Source organism: Balearica regulorum, chromosome W (assembly GCF_011004875.1).
Source record: "Balearica regulorum gibbericeps isolate bBalReg1 chromosome W, bBalReg1.pri, whole genome shotgun sequence".
Classification (NCBI taxonomy): Eukaryota; Metazoa; Chordata; class Aves; order Gruiformes; family Gruidae; genus Balearica; species Balearica regulorum.
In genome coordinates this window covers 13298587-13320109 of record NC_046219.1, presented here as the reverse complement: position 1 = coordinate 13320109, position 21523 = coordinate 13298587, and positions in this window count along the sequence as shown.

Here is a 21523-nt window from a genome sequence, read left to right as displayed (position 1 = left end):
CATCACAAATCCAAAACATAGTACCATATGAGCTACTATGCAGAAAATTAACTCTATCCCAGCCAAAATCAGTACAATCTCCACCCCTTATTCCATACCATTTACATCATGCTCAGGTACCACACTATCCAATACATCCTCATTGACCATGACCCCCTTAGTCTATGGGCCACCCCTGTAAAATATCCATAAAATGTCCATAAAATGTCCACTGAGTTCAGTTAGTCCATGACTTGGGTTCCATCTGTTATGGTGATCACACAGGACAGGAGAGGTGATGTCTTGCATGGAGTTACTTGGCATCAAAGCCAGCTCAGATTGGGTCACTGCTGCACTTGCATTGCTTCTTGTGAGGCTCATACTCTGTTGGTTCAGATGGTTCCTGCTATAGTACTTCCTATAACATGCAAGTCAAATTATCGGTTACAACAATTTAAAGGTATATCCATTACAATCTCAACCCCTGGTCCTTTTGGACCAGGCCATAGGGTTTAACACCACAATGAACTCCTCCCCTTGCCCCTGCTTTGGTGTGGGCTTAGTCACAGGCCACAGACACTTCGAGGTGTACCTGCTCCCACGTGGACTTATCCACAGGTCACACTGGAGTTCCATGCAGCAGCACAGGAACAGCATGGCCGTTGCTGTTATCAAAATGTTCCCAGGCACAGCAGACTAAGGTGATAATCAGTACAGGAAACAGCAAACAGCAAAAAGCAGCCACTAACAAGCACTAGACTCTAATATAATGTAAGGCAAGCAAGCCCCGTGGCAAGCACAGGAGCCTGACAATTAATAATTAAACAACTATAACGGCTAAAAATTCAGTCTAGCACACTCTGATCAAATCTGATATTATCTCAAACCCTTCGAGCCTCACATTGGACACCAAAAAGGACTGTTGTGGTTTGACCCAGGCTAGCAGCTAAGCCCCACACAGCCACTTGCTCACTCCCCCCCACAGTGGGATCACAGAATCACAGAGTCACAGAATAGTTGAGATTGGAAGGGACATCTGGAGGTCATCTTGTCCAACCACCCTGCTGAAGCAGGGCTACCTAGAGCCAGTTGCCCAGGACCATGCTGATAGGATCTGCCACAAAGGCAACCCGGTAAAAAGAAAGATATCTCCTTATCCGGAGTCCCAAGACATCCCTGATAAGCTCAGCCAAAAGCTCCTTGATGGGAAATAGTTGACAGGACAGAAAAACCCTGATAAGTGCAGGACAAAGAAACCATGATAATGAAATGACCATCCAGGAAAAAAAAAGTCATCAACTATATGGGGGAACTGATGTCCTATGTCCACTTATGTATCTACATCAAAATGGTATAAAAAGTAACTCTCTACCTGTCCAAAATGAGATTCTCTACAAGAACCTCTCTGTAAGAGCTTCTTTGCATGAGATCTCCCCTACAGACCAGACCCTCACTGGGGATGCCTGGATGACTCTGGACTCCTTGACACAGATCATCTTTGAAATGAGACTTTTTCCGTCATTGATTAGCCCCTCTCCTGGGAGCCGTTTGGTGATAACACCTTACATATATTTATAGGCACACACATGGGTAAAGGTTCATAAGTATACACTTGTTTCACTGAATGGAATCCTGTAATAACTTGTAATATACATATATTTGCTTTACTCTAGTAATATATATATACATTTGCTTTCCTACCTGTAATTTTGTAGTGACTTGCAGTGTGTGTGTATATATACATATATTTGCATTCATTAATTGTAGCTTTCTAGTAATTTGTAATAAAGAAATTCTCAGAAACCCAGACTTCTGTGTCCTTGTGTATTGCAGAATCCTGAGAACCCCACAGTCACGACCTTCACACACCTGCAAGTTGAGTGACCCTCATAGGTTGTGACTATGACTGCTACACAGGTCTAGATAGTTATTGAATATGTCTAAGAAGGGAGAATCCACAACCTCTCCGGGCAACCTGTGCCAGTGCTCACTCACCCTCACAGTAAAACAATGTTTCCTGATGTTCAGACAGAACCTCCTGTGTTTCACTTTGTGCCCATTGCTTCTCGTCCTGTCACCGGGCACCACTGAAAAGAGCCTGGCTCCGTCTTCTTTGCACCCTCCCTCCAGGTATCATCATACACTGATGAGATCCTCCCCTGAGCCTTCTCTTCTCTTGGCTAAACAGTCCCAGCTCTCTCAGCGTTTCCTCGTAAGAGAGATGCTCCAGACCCGTCATCATCTTTGTGGCCCTTTGCTGGACTCTCTCCAGTAGGTCCAGGCCTCTCTTGTACTGTGGAGCCCAGAACTGGACACAGGACTCCAGGTGTGGCCTCACCAGAGCTGAATAAAGTGGAAGGATCACCTCCTTCAACGTGTTGGCAATACTTTGTCTAATGCAGCCCAGGATACCATTCACCTTGTTTGCAGCAAGGGCACATTGCTGGTTCATGTTCAACTTGGTGTCCACCAGGACCTCCAGGTCCTTCTATGCAAAGCTGCTTTCCAGCTGGGTGGCTCCCAGCATGTGTACTGGTGTATGGGGTTGTTCTTCACCAGGTGCAGGACTTGGCACTTCCCCTTGTTGAACTGAATGAGGTTCCGGTCAGCCCAATTCTCCAGCTTGTTGAGGTCCCTCTAGATGGCAGCATGACCCTCTGGCGTATCAGCCACTTCTCCCAGTTTGGTGTCATCAGCAAACTGGCCCGGGGCACGCTCTGCCCCATCATCCAGATCATTAATGAAGACGATGAGCAGGACTGGATCCGGTATTGACCCCTGGGGTACACCGCTAGTCACTGGCTTCCAACTAGACTTTGCGCTGCTACTGATCACCATCCTCTGGGCCCAGCCATTCAGCCAGTTTTCAGTCCACCTCACCGTTTGCTCATCCAGCCCATACATCAACAGCTTCTCTATGAGGATCTTATGGGAGACAGGGTCAAAGGCCTTCCTGAAGTCTAGGTAGACAATATCCACTGCTCTCCCCTCATCTACCAAGCCAGACATTTCATCATAGAAGGTTATCAGGTTGGTCAAGCAAGACTTCCCCTTGGTGAAACCATGCTGACTACTCCTGGTGATTTCTTGTCCTTCATATGCCTGGAAATGGTTTCCAGGATTAGATATTCCATCACCTTCCCAGAGATCGAGGTGAGGCTTACCAGCCTGTAGTTCCCCAGGTCCTCCTTCTTGCCCTTCTCGAAGACAGGAGTGACACTTGCTTTCTTCCGGTATTCGGGTACTTCTCCCAACTGCCATGATCAATCAAAGATAATCAAGAGTGGCCTAGCAATGACATTCTGCCAGCTCCCTCAGCAATAGTGTTGCTAACGCACCAAAGTTTTAATTACTGCTGAACAGTGCTTACACAGTGTCAAGGCCTTTTCTGTTTCTCACACTGCCCCGCCAGCAAGTAGGCTGGGGGTGAGCAAGAAGTTGGGAGGGGACACAGCTGGGACAGCTGATCCTCAACTGGCCAAAGGGATATTTCATACCATATGATGTCATGCTCAGCAATAAAATCTAGGGGGAAGAAGGAGGAAGGGGGGATGTTCAGAGTTATGGCTCTTGTCTTCCCAAGTAACCATTACGCATGATAGAGCCCTACAACTAAAACTTCCCTGTGTTATCAACGGTGTTTTCATCACAAATCCAAAACATAGCACCATATGAGCTACTATGAAGAAAATTAACTCAATCTCAGTCAAACCCAGTACGTACAGGAAACAAGGATGGTATGTTCTTGCAGAGTTTTAATTAATGTTGGATTTTAAAAAAAAATTATAGTTGGGATAATTTCTTTTGAGCTCCTTTTCATGTTTGTGGAGCACAATCGAAAGGTGACTGGATGAAATCTTTGAGGAATGTTTACCATTTGAGATCTGGGTTAAGTGGAAAAAAAAAAAGAAATTATATGATTTATAGCAGTTTTGATTTATTTTACAGCAGGTCTGAAATTGGTTTGAACTTGTCATTGCTTTGGTAGGGAAAGTAAATACTAAGTAGAAGCAGAGTCAGTCACATTTCAGCATTTGCATTTTTTATCATTGAATATGTTTAACTGAATCTTGTAGCAAATATCTCTGTTTTGCTTTGATCTTGCACCACCAAAGGTATTTTACAAGAAGCCGTCATTAAAAAAAAACCCCACAATTATGACAATTTCTGTAAAGTTCATCAAATGATACAAGGTGCAAGGCTTTTCATTTTAATTTTAATATGCTGTAGTATAGGCTTAAAAAAAATTAACTATTTTAGAGAATCCTTAGATGTTACTTCCCTCTAGTAGAGCAGCAGATGTGTGTTTAATGTGAAAGATGATGGCAAAATGTACTAGATTTCCTATCTAGCAGGAAGATTTATAGGGTGGGTAAGATACCAAGTGGCAAAAGAATTATGCAGTTGAGTCAATAGGAATAAAACATTCTGTGAAGCTTGTGAACTATTACAAATGCTTGTGTAAATATGTTTTACTTCATTGTTACCTATTCAAATTATGTTTATGTACAGATCCAAAGTACAGACTCTGTTTCCTTGTTGGAAATGCCATTGACTGAACCAGCTTTTTCATTTATATAAACAGATTTCCTGTGTTGTCAGAGAACAGGGGAAAACAAGTCTCTCATGAAACACAAATGGGCCAGAGAAAGGAGTCCAATTAGCAAAACAAAACAGAAGTCTACAAACATGAAAAAAACAAAGTTTACAATTAATTAATTAATTCCTCAGTTTTGAGTACTTAGCTGTTTTTTCAGAATTATTATAAAACTGAAGAGCAGTGTATGAATATTTATGAATTGGGGTAACCCACACACATTATCCTTTCTCATTATGAAATATTATAGTGTAGTATAAAAGCAACAGATACATGAAATTGTTAGTCACGTGCTCATAGTAACAAGTATATATATATAAAATATTTAATGTGCATTAGTGTAATGGTTTAGCCCCAGCTGGCAGCTGAGCACCACACAGCTGCTGGGGAGGAGAATCGGAAGACAAAGGCAAACCTTGTGGGTTGGGATAAGGACAGTTTACTGGGACAGCAAAGGGAGAGGGAAACAGCAACAACAGTACTGATAGCAGAATATACACAACAAGTGATAACACAAGGCAATTTACCGACCCAACGACCGACCGGATGCTAAGCCCATACTCAGACCATCCGGAACCGCGCCGAGCCGCCCCTCCCTGACAAGCCCCCTTTTATGGTGAGCATGATGTCGCATGGTATGGAGTAACCCCTTGGCCAGCTTGGGTCACCTGTCCTGGCTTCTTGTGGAAATTACCTCTATCCTAGCCAAAACCAGGACATTATCCATCCCTTATTCCATATCATCTACATCATGCCCAAATACTACCCTTCCAATTAATCACTACCACTTTCCCCATCTTTGAGATATATATATATGCATACACAGATATCATTCCCTTGGTCTATGGGCCATCCCTCTAAAATGTCTATTGAGTTCATTTAGTCCATGACTTTGGGCTTCATCTATCATAACAGACTCTCAGGACAGGAGCAATGGTGTGTGGTGTTGGATTGTTGCATGCTGCATCCAGAGCTCGTGGCTGGTGTAGCTGGCGCAGCCCATGCCCACGGTTTGCAGGTTGAAGATGTCAATTTCAAGGAAGTTGCTGGGCATCAGTTGCTGAAGTCAGTTCTAGTTTCATCATCATGGCACTTTGCTTGGTTTCATCAAAGTTCATCCTTCATTAATTTGAGTGATTCTTACTGTAATACCATTGATTTAGCATATAGAAATTGTAGTACTGATGACATACAATGGCAGCGTTATTTAGCAATTAACATCATAAAATTTATTGGCTATTCTCATGCAAAATCAAATCCCACTGAGGTACACATTGGACTTCCCCATCCTCCCGCATCAGCCACCAAGTGCACCCAGGTCCTTGAGCAAAAGCAATCTCATGGATGGGTTTGCCTTTCCCTGAAGAAGGGCTAACCCAGACTATCTTCCCCAACATATTCTTCATGCGCACTATGGGGATTTTATTCCCTTTTACAGTACATCGAAGTTTTGACTGGACAGGACCAGCTTGAATGGTAGACTTCTCTAGTGTTAATTAACCAGGTGGCCTTTGCTAAGGCCACTGAGTGTATCCCAATGTCTGACAGTTCCATCACTCATTGCTCTTGATGTAGTCTTTAGCAGTCCATTGTATTTGATTTTCCTGGAGACTGGTGCATGATGGGGATATGATATCCCCACTCAATGCCATGATCTTTGGCCCAGGTGTCTATGAGGTTGTTCCGAAAATGTGTCCCATTGTCTGACTCAATTCTTTCTGGGGTGCCACGTCACCACAGGACTTGCTTTTCAAGGCCCAGGATAGCATTCCGGGTGGTGGTGTGGAGCACGGGATACGTTTCCAGCCATCCGGTAGCTGCTTCCACCATTGCAAGTACATAGCGCTTGCCTTGGCAGGTTTGTGGGAGTGTGATGTAATCAGTCTGCCAGGCCTCTCCATATTTATATCTCAGCCATCGTCCTCCATACCACAGAGGCTTTACCTGCTTGGCCTGCTTGATTGCGGCGCATGTTTCACATTGATGGATGACCTGTGAGATGGCGTCCATAGTTAAGTCTACCTGTTGATAACAAACCCATCTATATGTTGCATCTCTTCCTTGACGACCTGAGGTGTCATGGGCCCACTGAGTTATAAATAATTCACCCTTATGTTGCCTGTCCAAATCCACCTGAGCCACTTCAATCTTGGCAGCCTGATCCACCTGCTGGTTGTTCTGATGTTCCTCAGTGGCACCAGCCACTTTTCTCATTCAGCAATGTCTAAAGCCAGCTGGATGGCTTTCACCTCTGCAAACAGGGTCAATTCACCTTCTCCTTCAGCAGCTTCTGTGACTCGTTGTTGTCATGGTTTAGGCCCAGCTGGCAGCTGAGTGCCATGCGGCTGCTCGCTCACCCCTCCCCCAGCGTGATGGGGAGGAGAAGTATAACAAAAGGCTTGGGTCAAGATAAGGACAGGGAGAGATCACTCACTAGTTATCGTCACGAGCAAAACAGACTGAACCTAGAGAGGGAATTCATCTAATTTATTACTAAGCAAAACAGAGTAGAGGAATGAGAAATAAAATCAAATCTTAAAACACCTCCCCCCACCCCTCCCATCTTCCCGGGCTCAACTTCACTCCCGGCTTCAACCTCCGCCCCCCCTCAGCGGCACAGGGGGACGGGGAATGGGGGTTACGGTCAGTTCATCACACGTTGTTTCTGCCGCTTCTTCATCCTCAGGAGGAGGACTCCTCTCATCGTTCCCCTGCTCCAGCATGGAGTCCCTCTCACGGGAGACAGTCCTTCACGAACTGCTCCAGCGTGGTCTCTCCCATGGGGTGCAGACCTTCAGGAGCAAACTGTTCTAGTGTGGGTCCCCCATGGGGTCACAAGTCCTGCCAGCAAACCTGCTCTGGCCTGGGCTCCTCTCTCCATGGGTCCACAGGTCCTGCCAGGACCTTGCTCCAGCGTGGGCTTCCCACGGGGCCACAGCCTCCTTCAGGTGTCTCCACCTGCTCCGGCGTGGGGTCCTCCACGGGCTGCAGGTGGAATTGCTACACCCCCTCATCCTGCCTCCATGGGCTGCAGGGGGACAGCCTGCTTCACCATGGTCTTCACCATGGGCTGCAGGGGGATCTCTGCTCTGGTGCCTGGAGCACCTCCTCCCCTCTCCTCCTGCACTGACCTTGGTGTCTCCAAAACCCCAGGGGTCGACCTCGAGTCTCCCCTGGTGCTTTCTGCCAGAGACTCCAGGTAGGGCCATTCTCCCTGGCTGCAGTGTAGAGCACATCTTTCACATCTTTTCCTGCCAGGACTGGCCCAAGGGCTACTGCATGAACTATTTCTTGTTTGTTCAAAGGCTTGTCGTTCCTCAGGGCCCCATTTGAAATTGTTCTTCTTGTTCACTTGATAAAGAAGGCTTACAATGAGACTGTAATTTGGAATATGCATTTGCCAGAAACTCACAACACCTAAGAAAGCTTGTGATTCCTTTTTCTTGGTCAATAGAGACATGGCTGCTATTTTGTTGATCACATCCATTGGGATCTGATGGAGTCCATCTTGCCATTTTAACTCTAGAAACTGGATCTCTTGTGCAAGTCCCTTGACTTGATTTGGTTTAATTTCTTCCCTTTCTCAGAAACTTCCTCTGCTGAGTTGCCCCATACAATGATGTCATCAATGTCCTGCAGGTGCTCTGGGGCTTCACCCTTTTCCAGTGCAGCCTGGATCAGTACATGGCAAATGGTGGGGCTGTATTTCCACCCCTGGGGCAGTCGCTTCCAGGTGTACTGGATGCCCCTCCAAGTGAAGGCAAACTGTGGCCTGCACTCCGCTGCCAAAGGGATCGAGAAAAATGCATTAGCTATATCAATTGTGGCATCCCACTTGGCTGCCTTTGACTCCAGTTCATATTGAAGTTCCAGCATGTCTGGCACAGCAGAACTCATTGGCGGTGTGACTTCATTCAGGCCACGATAGCCTACTGTCAGCCTCCACTCTCCATTGGACTTCCGCACTGGCCATATGGGACTGTTAAAGGGTGAGCGGGTTCTGCTGATCACTCCCTGACCCTCCAGTTGATGAATTAGCGTGTGGATGGGAACCAGGGAGTCTCTGTTGGTGCGGTATTGCCGCCTGTGCACAGTTGTAGTAGCAATCGGCACCTGTTGCTCTTTGACCCTCAGCAACCCTACAGCAGAAGGGTCCTCTGAGAGACCGGGCAGACTAGACAATGGTTCAATGTCCTCCGCTTCCAAGGCAGCTATTCCAAAAGCCCACCAGTACCCTTTTGGGTCTTTGAAATGCCCTCTCCGGAGGTAGTCTATGCCCAGGATGCACGGAGCCTCCGGCCCAGTCACAATGGGGTGCTTTTCCCACTCATTCCCAGTTAGACTTACTTCAGCCTCCAACAGAGTCAACTGTTGGGATCCCCCCGTCACACCAGAAATAGAGATGGGTTCCACCCCTTCACGGCTTGATGGCATTAGGGTACACTGTGCACTGGTGTCCACTAGAGCCTTATACTCTTGTGAATCTGATGTGCCAGGCCATCGGATCCACACAGTCCAATAAACCCTATTGTCCCTTTCCTCCACCTGGCCGGAGGCAGGGCCCCTCTAATCCTGGTCATTATATTCGCTACTCACCTCTTGCAAAAAGGACTTAGAAGTCCCTTCAAGAGGATCATAAGTACAAGTAGTCCTTCTACTGGGTCTGAGGGGCTGCCAGCTGGAAACAGGAGCAGCATTTTTCCTGGAAGAATCCCCTTTTATGACTGTTTTGCCTTGCAGTTCATGTTCTTGTGCCCATAGAGTTGAGGTAGGCTTTCAATCCCATTTCCTCGTGTCCTCTCTGTGGTCACACAGGTATAACCACAGGATGCCTCAGGGTGCGTACACTCTATATCCTCTCTCTTGAGCAGAGGAACGCTGAGATACTGCTCCGTACAGATGGGGAGTAGGATATATACTCTCTGCATTGCTGGAACTCCTGGCTGAGATGAGAGATGATGAGAGACTTTCTTCATATTGCTGGAGTCGGCCAGTCATTTCATCCACTGTTGGTGCCTCTTCGCTTTTCCAGTCGATTACTGCCAGTGAGTTGGTGTACAATGATGGTGTGCTCCATACAAACTTCTGCCACATGGACTGGGTACACTGGACTTTGTCAGGATCTGTGGGTAGCTGCATGTTGTCTGGATCATCATAAACCATCTCCTGCACAGCTAATTCCCTCAGATATTGGATACCTCTCTCCATGGTGGTCCACTTGCCTGGCCGACATACGACATCTTCACTGAAGGGATACCTTTTCCCTCACACTTGACAGGAGTCCCCTCCAGAGGCTAAGGGCCTGTGCCTTATTCCCAATTGCCTTGTCAATGCCCCCTTCCCTAGACAAGGATCCTAGCTGCTTGGCCTCCCTGCCCTCCTGTTCCAGGCTACTGGCCCCGTTATCCCAGCAGCGGAGCAGCCAGGTAATAATATGCTCCCCTGGAAGGCGGCTGAAATCTTTCCGCATATCTCGCAGCTCCCTCAGGGACAGGGATCAGGTGATCGCTTCTGGTTCTGGCTCTTCTTCTTGTTCTCGTGATGGTCCCGGTTCATCATCATCCTTCACTAAGCGAACCGATTTCCTTGTGTATTTCTTTTTGTGTATAGGGGCGACTGATACTGGTATGGGTTGATCTTTTGGCTTGGCTACAGTGCCTGTTGCAGGGGTTTGTATATCTGCAGTGCCTGTGGGTCTGTTCTCTCTCTCTCCCCCTGGATGGTGCTGTCTACTATCAAGCAGTGTTTGATAGATTGTGGCCAGGGCCCAGCACAGCGCAGGAAGTTGTGTCTCCTTGGAATCCCCACAGCATTTTCCTTTCAAATATTCCACCATTTTAGCAGGGTCTTGCAGTTGTTGGGGAGTGAAGCTCCAAACCGTTGGGGGTGAAAAGGTCTCTAGATACCCGCCCATACTCTCCCACGTGCCATGCCAGCCCTGACCATTCAGCCTCGGGGAAGATCCCTGGGTGGTACTCTTGAAACAATTTTTGCTAACCCTGAACAGGACTTGAAAAAAACATCCCAAATGTATTCAAAATTCTCAAAAATTGTTGTAACTAACCAAAAGGGAAAAGGGGAGGTGAAAGAGTGGGAGAAGGTATCCCCCCCTGTCTTCCCCATAGATTGGGTGCAATTATTAATCAATTCTGAGAGAGATTGACCGAGGTATGACAGAAATGCTACATACAAGTACCAGCTCACACTCATGACCATTGATGATATCTTATCATAAGTCATTATCACACAATACAACAAAATGAGAACACGAACCCCTCTCTCATAGGTGATAAACAGCGTGTCCTGATTTCAGCTGAGAGGGTTAATTTTCTTCATAGTAGCTAGTATAGACATATGTTTTGGATTTGTGCTGGAAACAGCATAGATAATATAGAGATGTTTTTGTTATATGGACCTGTTGTTGTTGAGCAGTGCTTACACAGAGTCAAGGCCTTTTCTGCTTCCCACACTGCCCTACCAACAGGATGGCTGGGGGTGCACAAGAAGTTGGGAGGGGATACAGCTGGGACAGCTGACCCCAACTAACCAAAGGGATATTCCATACCATATGATGTCATGCTCACTTTATAAGGAGCTTGGGGAAGGGGAAGAGGGGGGGGGGGCAGACAGCATTTGGAGTGATGGCCGTTTGTCTTCCCAAGTAACTTTTACGTGTGATGGAGCCCTGCTTTCCTGGGGATGGCTGAACACCTGCCTGCCGATGGGAGGTGTTGAATTAATTCCTTGCTTTGCTTTGCTTGTGTGTGCGGCTTTTGCTTTACCTATTAAACTGTCTTTATCTCAACCCACGAGTTTTCTCACTTGCACTCTTTCTTTTCTTTCCCCCATCCTGCCAGGAGGGAGTGAGAGAGCGGCTGTGTGGTGCTCAGCTGCCAGCTGGGGTAAAACCATGACAGTCTTTTTTGGTGCCCAACGTGGGGCACGAAGGGTTCGAGATAACAACTGATTTGATTGGAATGTGCTAGATTGAATTTATAGCTGTTATTAGCTATTTAGTATTAGCTGTTCAGCTATTATTTGTCAGGCTCCTGTGCTTGCCATGGGGCTTGCTTGCCTTACTGTATATTAGAGTCTAGTGCTTATTAGTGGCTGCTTTGTGCTTTCGCTGCTCACTGTACTGCTGTACTGCTTATCATCTTACTGTGCTGTGCCTGGGAACATTTTGATAACAGCAATGGCGATGCGCCTGGCCTGGCAGATGGCCAGGGCATTGCTGCTGTTTCTGTGCTGCTGTCCTGGACAGGCTGGAACTCCTGCATGCACTCGAGTCTAAGGGACTGTGACCTGTGGATGAGTCCACATGGGAGCAGGACACCCCAAAGCGTCTGTGGCCGTGGTTGCATCTGTGCCACAGCAGGTATATCTCGAAGCATCTGTGGCTCTGGTTGTGTCTGTGCTGCAGCAGGCATACCTCTGGAAGGATTGTGAGCCAAGGATAAGTCCATGCTGGAGAAGGTACACCTTGAAGCATCCGTGGCAAGGATAAGTCCATGCTGCAGCAGGTACACCTTGAAGCATCAGGTGGCTGTGCATGGGGTCATGCTGGAACATTTCAAAGTGTGTGGTCATGGATGAGTCCATGACAGGGCAGCTTTATTTCTGAAAGGACTGAAGTGACTGTGACTGTGGGCAAGGCCATGCTGAGGCAAGTATATCTATGAAGGCATTGTGGCCCATGGAGAAGGCCACGCTGGAACAGGTGCACCTCGAAGCGATTGTGGCTGTGGATAAGTCTATGCTGCAGCAGGTGTACCCCTGGAGAAACTGTGGCTCATGGATAAGGCCCCACTTGGAGCAGGTACACCCCTGAGGGATTGTGATCTGTGGATAAGTCCAAGCCAGAGCAGGGGCAAGGGGAGGTGTTCATTGCAATGGTAAACTTGATGGTCTGACTCGAAGGGACCAGGGGTGGAGATTGTAATGGAAATACCTTTAAATTGTTGTAACCCATGATTTGAGTTGCATGTTACAGGAATTACTGTAGCAGAAATCACCTGAACCAATGGAGAACAAGCCTTACAAGAAGCAGCGCAAGTGCATCAGTGGACCTGACCTGAGCTGGTTTTGGTGCCCAGTAACTCCACATGTCAACCACCTCTCCTGTCCTGAGTGACCACCATGGTGGATGGAGCCCAAGGCTGTGGACTGAGTGAACCCAATGGACATTTTGTGGACATGTATGGACATTTTAAAAGGGTGGTCCACAGACTAAGGGACTGATATCAGCATATTATATCAAGGGATGAGAAGGGTGGTGGTGGTTAATGAGGATGTATTGAATTGTGTGGGACCTGAGCATGACGTAAATAGTATGGAATAAGGGGTGGATAATGTCCTGGTCTCAGCTGAGAGTTAATTTTCTTCATAGTAGCTAGTATGGAGCTATGTTTTGGATTTGTGCTGGAAACGGTGCTGATAATATAGAGATGTTTTTGTTATATAGACATGTTGTTATTGAACAGTGCTTACACAGAGCCAAGGCCTTTTCTGCTTCTCGCACTGCCCTGCTAGTGGGATGGCTGGGGGTGCATAAGAAGTTGGGAGGGGACACAGCTGGGACAGGTGACCCAAACTGACCAAAGGGATATTCCATACCATGTCATGTCATGCTCAGTTTATAAGGAGCTTGGGGGAAGACGGAGAGGAGGGGCGGCAGCATTTGGAGTGATGGCATTTGTCTTCCCAAGTAACCGTTACGTGTGACAGAGCCCTGCTTTCCTGGAGATGCCTGAACACCTGCCTGCCCATGGGAAGTGGTGAATGAATTCCTTGCTTTGCTTTGCTTGCATGCGCGGCTTTTGCTTTACTTATTAAACTGTCTTTATCTCAACCCATGAGTTTTCTCACTTTAACTTTTCCAATTCTCTCCCCCATCCCGATGAGGGGGAGTGAGCGAGCGGCTGCGTGGTGCTCAGATGCCAGTTGGGGTAAAACCACGACACAGTGCCACAGGGACTACATAGAGTAAACACAGGTTTACGTACCAGAGCCATGTGACCAAACAGAATATTACTATGACCAGCGACTGTTTCAATAACATTATAAATGCTTATAACAACTTTGTTTTAATACACTTGGGTCAGACTTGTCGTTATCACAACCCCTCGAGCCCGACGTTGGGCACCAAAAAGGACTGATGTGGTTTAGCCCCAGCCGGCAGCTGAGCAGCACACCTCCGCTCGCTTACCCCTCCCCTGGCGGGCTGGGGAGGAGAATGGGAAAAACAAAGGCAAAGCCTCGTGGGTTGGGATAAGGACAGTTTCCTGGGACAACAAAGGGAGAGGGAAACAATCAACAACAGTATTGATAACAGATATTCACAATGGGTGATAACAGAAAGCAATTTACCAATCTGATGACCTACCGACCAGCCCGTCCCAGAGCCACACCCAACCCACCCTTCCCCAACTAGCCCCCTGACGTGGTTTAGCCCCAGCCGGTAGCTAAGTGCCATGCGCCGCTCGCTCACCCCTCCCCTGGCGGGATGGGGAGGAGAACGGAAAAACAACAGCAAAGCCTCCAGGGTTGGGATAAGGGCAGTTTCCTGGCACAGCAAGGGAGAGGGAAACAATCAACGACAGTACTGGTAACAGATAGTAACAATGGGTGATAACAGAGAACGATTTTACCGATCTGACGATGACCGACCAACGGACCGGATGCTCAGCCCGTCCTGGAGCCACGCCAAGCCCGCCCCTGCCCGACTAGCCCCCTTTTATGGTGAGCATGATGTCACATGGCATGGAATAGCCCCCGGCCAGCCCGGCTCACCTGTCCTGGCTCCTTGTGAAATTAACTCTATCCTTGCCAGAACCAGGACACCCCCTTTTATGGTTAGCATGACGTCATATGGTATGGAATAGCCCTCTGGCCAGCTTGGCTCACCTGTCCTGACTCCTTGTGAAATTAACTCGATCCCAGCCAGAACCAGGACACTATTGCTTCCTTTTTCCCCACTGCCCTCACTGCTCTGGAGGGAACCTACATTGAAATGTGACACAATCTAGGGGCTGCAACTCTAATGCCATTGCAGCACACAGCTGCTTAAGTCTAGACAGGTCCTAAGAGAGTCATGAACATGCTACATACATCTGAGTCCCCTTTTATATCCAGTTTGGACATTTTCTGCAGTTCTCAGTCTTCTGTTAGATGATTTTCTTTTCCATAGGTTTGGATAAATATAGTTTTCCTCCAATTCATGAACCTAAAGATGAATCATGGGATGAATCAATCATTGTCTATCCATTGTGTGAATTAAAAAAACCCAACAAAACACTACAAACGAAATAGTAGAAAAATACAGGGATGGGGTCTTGAACCAGTGACAGTAGAGAGTGTATACCTTTATTATGCTGTGTCTTCTGCCACTAGTCTTCCTCAAGAGTTTGGTTGCCATGATATGAACAAAAACTAGCATTTCCATCCAGGCTGTGATGGATAGTCCTAGTTGGAGGGAGATACTGTTGCTATAATGTATTATAAAATAATTTTTAATTTATTAGAAGAGGAAAAGATCAAGGATTATTTCCACTAGCCTTAACCACTTTATTGGTATTAAATATTATAAACTTGCCATTATTTTCTCATATTTGGCGTTTTCTTCTGGTTGTTTATTCTGATTTGCCTTGGCCTCCTGCGAAATGTGCATCAAGTATTTCTCAGTTCTAAACTCCATTTTTCCTATAAAAAATGAAGAAAAATAATTACATTTAAGAACACTGTGTAAAAAAAATAATGATGGTAATTTGCTTCTTTGGCTCAGTATAGAGCAAAACAATAGTTTTGTGTGATCTGCTTGGATAGACCATATATACATATCACTTTCATACAGCTTAAAAAAAAACCCCAGCCACTGAATGTGTGGATTACTGAAGCATGCAGTGTCTTACAATGAAGCATTTTGAATCTGATGCTGCAAAAGACAATGATGTGCTCAATGTGAGAAGTTAATTTCCTTCTACCCTCCTGTGAAGACAGTCCAGGGAACTCAGTACCCTGTAAGCTTTGAATCTGAGATGAATTTTTATATATTTGTTTAATATAATATCTACATTCAGATTAGAAAAAATGACATTTTCATGTCACATAACTATGAAGCCTAGTGTCACATGGAGGTAAATCAAGAATAACTCCACTAAACTTAGACTGTGTGATAAGTGTAAGAACAGGAGTGTGTGTATGTATTTATATAGCCCAATATTATTAATTACTTCATTAAGCATATTCTAAGGGTGAAGCTGGTGCTTACAGTTCACATGTTATGTATCGTGCGCTGGTTTTGGCTGGGATAGAGTTAATTTTCTTCATAGTAGTGACTATGAGCTATGTTTTGGATTTGTGCTGAAAACAGTGTTGATAATACAGAGATGTTTTCATTACTGCTGAGCAGTGCTTACACAGAGTCAAGGCCTTTTCTGCCTCTCACACCACCCCCCCAGCGAGTAAGCTGGGAGTGCACAATAAGTTGGAAGGGGACACAGCTGGAACAGCTGAGCTCAACTGACCAAAGGAATATTCCATATCATATGACGTCATGCTCAGCACATAAAGGTGGGGGAAGAAGAAGAAAACGGGAGGACGTTCGGAGTGATGGCATTTGTCTTTCCAAGTATTATGCGTGATGGAGCCCTGCTTTCCTGGGGATGGCTGAACACCTGCCTGCTGATGGGAAGTAGTGAATTAACTCCTTGTTTTGCTTTGCTTGCGTGTGTGGCTTTTGCTTTACCTATTAAACTGTCTTTATCTCAACCCATGAGTTTTCTCACTTGTACCCTTCTGATTCTCTCCCCCATCTCACAGGGGGAAAGTGAGCGAGCGGCTGTGTGGTGCTTAGTTGCTGGCTGGATTAAACCACAACTTATTGACTCTTCAGCAGTTAATCAGTGAATGGAATATATTCTGCGAGCTTTATAATTCAGTGTCTTCAGACCTACTAATGTAAAATGTGTAAGAGTTGGGCTAACATACAGAATACTTTCAGAACACATGCAGATAAAGCAATTAGCCACTTCAGAGTTTTCTTATTGGTGATAGTATCCCTACTAATTAAACTGATTGAGAACACATATGATCTCATTTGAGGGCCAGGTCAGCTCCCCCCCTTATATACTGAGCATGACATCATATGGTATCAAATAAAACTAAAGTTGCTGGGGGAGAGGAATGTCACTCCATCCCTCTCCTATCAGTCTGGTGCAAGCAATAGAAGCCCAGAGCCTGGACAAGAATCACAGGTTAGCAGGAGAACACCTGAATTGCAGCACAAAGGAATTCTAGCCAGTAAGTCAGCTTCATCAGGGGCCCAACTTAAATTCCTCTATGCAAATGCACATAACATGGGGAATAAACAAGAGGAACTGGAGACATACGCACACCTGCAGGGCTATGATCTTATAGGCATCACAGAGACGTGGTGGGATAGCTCCTATGACTGGAGTCTTGGAATGGAAGGATACAGGCTCTTTAGGAAGGACAGGCAGGGGAGACGACGAGGAGGTGTCGCCCTCTATATCAATAACCAGTTGGAGTGCATGGAACTCTACCTGGGGATGGATGTGGAGCTGACCAAGAGCTTATGGGTCAGGATTAAAGGGAGGGCAGGGACCAGTGATACTATAATGGGGGTGTGCTACAGGCCACCTGACCAGGGAGACTGAGGAGATTGGGCCCTCTATAGGCAGATAGGAACAGCCTCAAATTCACAAGCCCTGGTCCTTATGGGCAACTTCAATCACCCTGATATCTGTTGGAGGGGCAACACAGCAGGGCACAAGCAATCCAGGAGGTTCCTGGAATGCATCGATGATCACTTCCTTCTCCAAATGATAGAGCACCCCATGAGGAGAGGTGCCATGCTGGACCTTCTTCTCACCAACAAAAGGAGGGGCTGGTGGGGAATGTGAAGCTCAAGGGCAGCCTTGGCTGCAGTGACCATGAAATGGTGGAATTCAGGATCCTCAGGGCAGTGAGGGGGGCACACAGCAAGCTCACTGCCCTGGACTTCAGGAGAGCAGACTTTGGCCTCTTCAGGGATCTGCTTGGTAGAATACCATGGGACAAAGCCCTGGAGGGAAGAGGGGCCCAAGACAGCTGGCTAATATTCAAGGGTCACCTCCTCCAAGCTCAGGAGCGATGCATCCCAACAAAGAGGAAGTCAAGCAAAAACACCAAGAGGCCCCCATTGATGAACAAGGAGCTCCTGGGCAAAGTCAAACAAAAAAAAGAAGCCTAGAGAGGGTGGAAGCAAGGGCAGGTAGCCTGGGAGTAATACAGAGAAACTGTCCGAGCAGCCAGGGATCAGGCTAGGAAAGCCAAAGCCCTGATAGAATTAAATCTGGCCAGGGACGTCAAGGGCAACAAGAAAAGCTTCTATAGATACATCAACGATAAAAGGAAGACTAGGGAAAATGCGAGTCCCCTCTGGAATGAAATGGGAGACCTGGTTACCTGGGATATGGAGAAGGCTGAGGTACTCAACAACTTTTTTTCCCTCTGTCTTCACCAGCAAGGGCTCTAGCCACATCGCCCAAGTCACAGAAGGCAAAGGCAGGGACTGGGAGAATGCAGAACTGCCCACTGTAGGAGAAGACCAGGTTCGAGAATATCTAAGGAACCTGAAGGTGCACAAGGCCATGGGACCTGATGAGATGCATCCATGGGTCTTGAGGGAACTGGCGGATGAAGTGGCCAGGCCACTCTCCATCATATTTGAGAAGTCCTGGCAGTCTGGTGAAGTTCCCATGGACTGGAAGAGGGGGAACATAACCCCCATTTTTAAGAAGGGTAAAAAGGAAGACCCAGGGAACTACAGGCCGGTCAGTCTCACCTCCGTGCCTGGCAAGATCATGGAGCAGACCCTCCTGGAGACTATGCTCAGGCACATGGAAAATAAGGAGGTGATTAGTGACAGCCAACACGGCTTCACTAGGGGCAAATCGTGTCTGACAAACTTGGTGGCCTTCTATGATGGGGTTACAGCATTGGTGGACAAGGGAAGGGCAACTGACATCATCTACCTGGACCTGCGCAAGGCATTTGACACTGTCCTGCAGGACATCCTTCCCTCTAAATTGGAGAGACATGGATTCAATGGATGGACCAGGCGGTGGATAAGGAATTGGCTGGATGGTTGCACTCAAAGAGTTGTGGTCAACAGCTCCATGTCCAAGTGGAGAACGGTGACGAGTGGCACTCCTCAGGGGTCGGTCCTGGGACTGGCACTGTTCAACATCTTTCTTGGCAACATGGACAACGGGATCGAATGCACCCTCAGCAAGTTTGCCGACGACACCAAGCTACGTGGTGAGGTCAACACGCTGGAGGGAAGGGATGCCATCCAGAGGGACCTTGACAGGCTGGAGAGGTGGGCCCGTGTGAACCGCATGAAGTTCAACAAGGCCAAGTGCAAGGTCCTGCATGTGGGTCAGAGCAATCCCAAGCATGACTACAGGCTGGGCGAGGAATGTATTGAGAGCAGCCCTGAGGAGAAGGACTTGGGGGTATTGATTGATGAGAAATTCAACATGAGCCAGCAGTGTGCGCTTGCAGCCCAGAAAGCCAACCGTGTCCTGGGCTGCATCAAAGGAAGCGTGACCAGCAGGTTGAGGGAGGTAATCCTGCCCCTCTACTCCGCTCTTGTGAGACCCCACCTGGAGTACTGCATCCAGCTCTGGGGGCCCCAGTACAGGAGAGACGATGCAGCTGTTGGAGCGAGTCCAGAGGAGGGCCATGAAGATGATCAAAGGGCTGGAGCACCTCTCCTATGAGGACAGGCTGATGTCCATTTCGAGGAAGTTGCTGGGCACCATTTGGTGAAGCCTGTTCTGGTTTCATCACCACTGCACTTTTCTCAGTTTCATCAAGGTTCATCCTTTGGGTAATTCTTACTGTAATACCATTGATAAAGCATATATCAATTGTAGTAGTGATGACATACAATGGCAGGGTTATTTAGCAATTAACATAATGCAGTTTAATTTATTGGCTATTCTCACCCAAAATCAAATCCCCTTGAGGTACACATCGGACCTCCCCTTTGTTCTGATTTCAGCTGAGTTAGAGTTAATTTTCTTTCTAGTAGCTGGTTTAGTGCTGCATTTTGGATTTAGCATGAGAATAATGTTGATAACACACTGATGTTTTAGTTGTTGCTAGGTAGTTGTAGTTGTAGTGTAGATTTTCAGCTGCTCACACCCTGCCAGGTGCACAGGAAGCTGGGAGAGAATAGCCAGGACAGCTGATCCAGACGTCATGCTCTGTATATAACTGGGGAAGCTAGCCAGGAGGCAGATTCGCTGCTCAGAAACAGACTGGGCATTGGATTTATTTTTTTTTCTTTTGCATGTAGTGAGCAATTGCATTTGTGCATTATTTGTATTATTATTGTTATTAATATTATTACTGTTACTATCATTACTATTGTTATTCTCTTCATTTGTTATCCTATTAAATGGGCTTTACCTAAACCCAGGAGGTGGGGTTTTTTTCATTCTCATCCCCATTTGCTAGTGGGAGGGGTGAGCGAGCAGCTGTGTGGTACTTCGTTACCAGCTGGGGTTAAACCATGACAGTCCTTTTTGGTACGCAATGTGGGGCACAAAGGATTGAGATAACGACAGACCTGACCAGAGTATGTTAAAAACAAAGCTGTTATAGGTATTTATAATGTTACTTAAACGGTCACTAGTCACAATGATGTTTTGTTCACATGGCTGTGTTATGTAAATCCTTACTTACTGTATGTATTCCCTGCGGTGCTGTTTATCACCTCTGGGAGAGGGATCAGGATTCTCATTTTGCTGTACTGTGTAATATCGACTGATGATATGATAGCATCACTGGTCATGAGGTTAAGCTGGTATTTTTATGCGGCATGTGATGAAAATGCTTGGTCATGATCTGAAAACCTGTTGGAGAAACAGTCCCAGGAGATCCAGCAACTCAAAGAGGATATGTCTTATTCCCCACCTGCACGGACCACTGTCTCAGCTATTAGGAGTAAGAATTCCTCTGCTCAAGAGAGAGGATATAGAGTGCACACACCACGAGGAACCCTGTGCTTTTACCTACGTGACCACAGAGAGGACATGAGGAAGTGGGATGGAAAATCTACCTTGACCCTAGAGGCATGAGTACATGAGTTGCAAGGTAAACCAATCAAAAAAGGGGATTCCTTAAGGAAAAATGCTGCTCCAGTTTCCAGTAGGCAGTTCCCCAGAGTGAGTGGAAGGCCTACTCATGATCCTCCTGAAGGGACTTCTAAGTCATTTTTCAAGAAGTGAGTGATGAATAATGATTCTAAGCCCTCTCTACCACGTAATCCGGAAGAAGAATGATTTCAAATGGGGCCCTGAGCAACGACAAGCCTTTGAACAAATTAAACAAGAAATAGTGCATGCTGTAGCTCTTGGGCCAGTCCAGGCAGGACCAGATGTAAAGAATGTGCTGTACACCGCAGCCGGGGAGAATGACCCTACCTGGAGTCTCTGGCAGGAAGCACCAGGGGAGGCTCGAGGTCGACCCCTGGGGTTTTGGAGTCGGGGATACAGAGGATCCGAGGCTCGCTACACTCCAATGGAAAAAGTGATATTGGCAGCATATGAAGGGGTTCATACTGCTTCAGAAGTGATTGGTACTGAAGCACAGCTCCTCCTGGCACCCCGACTGCCGGTGCTGGGCTGGATGTTCAAAGGGAGGGTCCCCTCTACACATCATGCAACCGATGCTACGTGGAATAAGTGGGTCACACTGATCACACAGCGGGCTCAAATAGGAAACCCCAATCGCCCAGGAATTCTGGAAGTGATCACAGACTGGTCAGAAGGCAAAGATTTCAGAAAATCTCCAGAGGAGGAGATGACATGCTGAAGAGGCCCCACTGTATAATAAACTAACAGAAAATGAGAAACCATATGCCCTGTTCACTGA